Source organism: Malania oleifera, chromosome 6, assembly GCF_029873635.1.
Source record: "Malania oleifera isolate guangnan ecotype guangnan chromosome 6, ASM2987363v1, whole genome shotgun sequence".
Lineage (NCBI taxonomy): Eukaryota > Viridiplantae > Streptophyta > Magnoliopsida > Santalales > Ximeniaceae > Malania > Malania oleifera.
This window is the reverse complement of record NC_080422.1, coordinates 78270446-78276225: the sequence shown is the minus strand read 5'-3', so window position 1 is coordinate 78276225 and position 5780 is coordinate 78270446.

The window sequence follows — 5780 nt, the reverse complement described above, 5'->3', positions numbered from 1 at the left end:
TGCAGCATTCACAATATATCAAATATAACATACATGTGCAGGAAAATAAAGTGCAAGAAATTAAAAGCAAACACACAATGTGTTATCGGGGTTTGGCCAGTATTGCCTAGATCCCCGCTTCAAGCTCACAAGAAAGAAGATTCCAATAAGTTGCTCACTTGTGGGTGGAGTGACATCGTTTAAAACACCTTACTAGGATGGTGCACCTAGTTCTCCTAACTGGGTCTGAACCAATCTGGTGCTCTCCTGACTAAGTCTGAGCAATTCGGGACTATTCACAGGGGTAGTCCCCCTCTTCTAATTCGGTTTGGTCACCTGGTCTAGGATTCGGTTTGCTAGCACTTGACCTTCGGTTGCCCGGTATGATTTTCAACTACTGGTTCAGGTGGCTGGGGCAAATAAGGAAGCTCACCTTTAAGGTTTGGTCAGCTGTGGGCGTTTTAGTTCAAACAAGGTCGATCGCCCGAGCCTTAGTCAACTTGTTGACTTCTGGTTCGTAGAGTGTTTGGTCGACTGAGCTGAGTATAACTAGAAGGGTTTAGTCAACCGATGCTTTCCAATTAAGCCTAAAAACCACATTGGTAAACCAAAGGCTTTGCTTTTGCCCCGATTTTGACCCTAATCAATTCAAATCTTTTTGTATGAATTTATTTGTCAAGAAAAAGGTTTTATGTGAAGTGTGTTTGTTGACTTTGGTGCTATCCCAAGAGGGGGGTGAATGGGAGATTTAAAAATTTCTCGCCTAGATCAATTAGCCAGCACTAGTACTTCACAATCATAAGGTCAATCTAGAGCAGATAATAAGGTAAACCAACAAATGCAGCTGTAATTTAAATTACACAATTAAATCAACCAAGCATGCACAGAAAAGTAAGTAAAGTAAAAATAACACCGGATATGTTATCAAGGTCCGACAACAATGCCTATGTCTCCGCCTTGGCTCATAAGCACGAGGATTCCACTATGGCCCACTTAATGGGTGGAGCAGCACCGTTTTACAACCAGGTCAAATTAAAGCAGGGCTGACCTCAACCTTGACACACTCTCCTTGTGAGGCGGAGAAGGCCCTAAACAACTAATCCTTCCGGGCTACATCAAACCCCCTAAGGCCATGCCTGGAAAATAACAGATAATTGAAATTTGCGTACAATTTAAGTGCTTCTACACAAACATATATGTACCACAATACATTCCAAAACAAATATGCACTCATAGATGATTGGATTTAATGCTCAAGTGAGATTTTCTAAAACACTATATCAGCTCTCAATAACAATGTATATATGTGTGTATAAGTGAGAGAGATTACCTTTGATTCAAGACAAATAAAATTAGTATATATCAAAGGAACTTTGAATTTTAAAGAGAAAATCTCAACGCAATATTTTTCAGTATAAGCACAACTGAGATTTTGGGATCAAGCTTACTCAAAAATAATTAATCAAATAGTGCAAGCAAGCTTTCAAATTCGGCAATGAAGATGCCAAGACTCGGAAGCTAACAAGAGTTCTTCTCAAATAATATTTATCAATCAAATATATTGGTAAAAACTCTAGCTTTACTCGCCAAGAAAACTATCAAACAATGCAAGACAATGAGAGTAAAAAGCTTTAAGAGCAATAAATGTAACCTCACACAAGTGAGAATCAAACTCACTTTAACTTGAAATTAGTTTGTAAGAAGGAGCTCAAGAAAAAATATAACTCACGATTTTGAAAAAGATTTAGCAAGAATAAAATGAGAGAGTATTAAAAATTTGGCCTATAAATATGAAGTATAAGCAATATGAGCTCAAGAAAAATCAAAGAGAATTTTTTCTAATTATATTTCTAATCAGTTGCTAATCTCTCCAAATGAATGGGTATATATAGATATCCTCAAAAATATTACTGTTGGGGACATAAGAGGAATTTTGGAAAATGTTTAATTAAGGTTAATTAAAACTAACCTCGGTTTATTGCGGTAAAAATTATGGCAACCCGAGAATTTCGGTCGACCGTACCATAGGTTCGGTCATTCAAACACTCACAATAGGAAACAACAATTTTGAAGTTCTGCTACTCGGTGAGAACTTTAGGTGGTTGAACCAAGGTGATTTCCAAACCACTAGAGGTTCGATCGCCCGGTCCTAAGTTCGATCTGCCAAAATTCTCAGTTCGGTCACCCAAGGTCAAAATGACTGTGGAATTCGGGTGCCTAGGTTGTTGGAAAAGTCCTCAATATAAGTTCGGTTGACTGAGAACACTAAGTTCTTTTTAGTTCGGTTGCCTGAAGTCAAGTCAATAATTTTGACTTTCCCAACGTTCGGTCGACTGAGGCATTACTTTGTCTAGTTCGGTCACTCGAAACCGATACAATTTTAAGCTAAGGTCCAGATTTTTATTTAAATACACCCCTAATGACATGTGAGTTTAGGGGGATTTTCCTAAGTGCTAGTTCAAGGACCTAGGGTCAGTCTACGGTCTAGGCTTTTCAACTAAGCCTAAAAACCTGGCGTCGGTCGAACGAATTCCCTAAGGCCATTCTATGGTCTTTGAGCACTAAACCCTATCATGCATGTAAATGCATTATTACATACCATATAAATTATTACAAACCCAAATGAATGAAATATAAATTACAAGAATAAACAATTTGGTCTTCATTTTTCCTTCGAGTCTCCATATGCACCAGATGATATTGCCAATTCATGTAAGACTGATCCTGCACACAAACTTGGAAAACATTAAATACCAAGGTATTTGTCATAATCAGAATGGGATATGACTTATAAGGTCAATAGTGTAAGTCCCTAGGGTCTTTCTATGGTCGTTTTGAGCTATCCATTCACATCATGCATGTCATGCATTATTATAGACCAAATTATAAAACAGAATGCAGTACAATTAAAAATATCTGTCTTGCTCTTCAAACTTCACTAAATACGCTAGGATGTATGATCTTGAGGTCCTTCTGGTTTTCATTTTCCCTTTACCTCATGTGCGTGTTATGATATAGACCTATTCACACTCTAAATGTACACATGAGATACAGACGCTTTGTAAGCATCAAAATAGGGATTGTACTCAAAAAGTCAACATGATCGCCCTCATTGTGCTAGTAGGCATTCTTTGGCCCTTAGAGCCCCTTTAGATGGTCACACCACCCACTCATATTCTTCCTATCCTTGGCCACCTAGTGGAAGACAGGAAAATTCTTATGGACTTGCTTAGGCCATCTACCTCATAAGAACCATCTCTGGCTTCACCGCGATCTGTCCCCACTCCATCTGCTCCACCAGCAGCACCTGCGCTGATCCCACAAGCTCCTGCTCGTATGCCATTTCCTGCTCCGATTTCACCTAATTCGCCAGCCATGTCTGGCAATGTTTCTGAGGAGGGGGAGGCTACTTCAAGCCCGCACTTTGGCGCAGCTCCCTGTTCTGATGAGGGTACTCCTTCTAATGCATCTAGTGGTTTAGGGGGCAGAAATTCTGATTATGACATCAGTGGGTCCACTGAGGAGGAATATGACAGGCTAGCTCTTGGGATCTTTTGTTGTTCTCTCTCTCTATATATGTATTGTGCTTATGCACACTTTTTTTGTTTTTATTTCTTTTCTTTTATTTGTATTTTATTTTCATGTAGCCCACCATGCTTTTGTTGGTTGTACCTGTTCTTATAATGTTTACATCTTCTGTTGTACTGCCTTTGATATTAATGAAATTACATGGTGTTTTTGACTTGTCTTTTGTCCTTCAGTGTATCATTGTGTTACTCTTTCTATTTCTGGATTTTATGTGGTTGTTACTTACGCAGGTACACTAATTGATCTTATAGCACCGTGCAGTGTTTCCTTCCCCTTCTTTCCAGGTTCTTTCTTTCCATACTTCTGTAGGGACACTGAAGTTTTAAGTTGGGGTTTGGGGGTTAGTAAAATACTACACGGCACATTTTGAGCACAAAAATGACTTTCTAGTGAACAATATATGTTTCATGACATAATGACACTGTTTATGCCTTTTACATACCTCTATATCACCTACATGTTAGATGCTTAGGCCTATCATTTATATGACCTTGTTATGCTCACTAACGAAGTAGTGAGTTAATTGTACGTAGTTTCACATAATATAGTTAATGTATTGTTTTTTCACTTTATGAGGGCTGACTAATGTTTCATTTGTTTTAATATTGTTGTTTAAAGTCTTGTATTCACATGGTACTTCACAAGGCTAGGATGCACTTTCACATGATTCAGAGCACTTAGAGTTCCTTGAGAGCACCGAGAGAACAAACATGGCGACTATGACACCTTGTGAGGTTTTGTTGACCCTTTTGTTCTTTTTTTAGAGTTTTTGATGTCAAACTCTGAGTTCACGAAACTTAACTTTCCTTCCTTGGACATTCTTTGCATGCTAGTCTCTATTTTTGCACTTGCTAGCCTAAAGGTGATGTCTAGTGGAGAGATAAAAACCTAGGTATTGTAGCCTACTCAAGATATGAAAATTGAGCCACCCTTAGAGAAAGACATATTTAATGGAACTCTTTTTCGAGCCTAGTTTCCTTTCGGTAGCATGAAGATGACAAAAGTTGTAATAATTGTCCTAGCTAACCATGAAAGAAAAAAGTAAAAAGAATGTTAGCTTTACCATGATCCCAAGAGGGAGGTGAATTGGTATTTTTAAAAATTATCTTCTAGGTATTCCTCCTAACAGAAGTATGTTCACAAGCCAATGGTCAATCTAGTGCAAGTAATATAAATATATCAAAAATTAAGTAAAGCAGTTTAATTACTCACACAAGCACCAGAAAGCAATAAAGAGAGTGTGAAATGCATATATGTTATCGAGGTTCGACCAACAGCCTACGTCCCCGCCTTGGCTAACTAGCGTAAGGATTATCACAATAACTTGCTCACTTAAACGGGTGGAGCCGCACCTATACAAACCAGGTCAATTAACATAGGGCTGACCTCAACATTTACACCAATCCTTACCGGGCTAGATTACCGCTCCCTCAGGCCACGCCTGGAGTCTCTCAAATATACAATCAAAAGGTACAATATAAGGGTGCTTTCACATAAAGAAGATTTGTACCTCAAATGCGCACAATCACAAGCACCATAGATGATTTAAAATATAAGCTCAATGTGGTCTAAATAGTTCAACTCTCAAATATATTTTCTATCAGTGTAATACGTACGTGAGAGTGTCAATGACAATCTATGTATTTCAAAATATTCAATCAAACGTGCTCACACAGAATATCAAGCAAGCCTCAAGAGTATCGATCAGCAGAATATCTCAATCACATAAATATGCATATGCTTGAACTGCAAAATATATATAATCGTTGTTTTCAGCAAATAATATATGAGTGAATAAATATTTCAACAAAGATGTTTCACCTCAAAAACAAATATCTCCTCAAATCGTTTTCAAGATAAAGAACAATAGATATTTGTAAATGATTTTGAAAATATTTTGCAACCAAAAGCATATATGAGCTTCTCAAGATGTTGCAACGAATATGCAATCTCAGAAGATCTAATAAAGTCTTCTTAGGATGAACTTATTAGCAAAGTCCCCTAAGAATCCTTTTGGGTTTGGCTCTCAACAAAATGAATCAATCTCACAGCAAAGAGAGAGCAAACCTTCCTATTTGAACACTCAAAAACACTTACGGAGGATTTTGTAACTTTGGAAGGTAAGCTAGAGTGTTTGTAGAGAAAATATGAGCAATAAGAAATTTTTGACTTGAGAGAATTTGATTTGCTAATCTGCTCTTAATTTTCCCAAA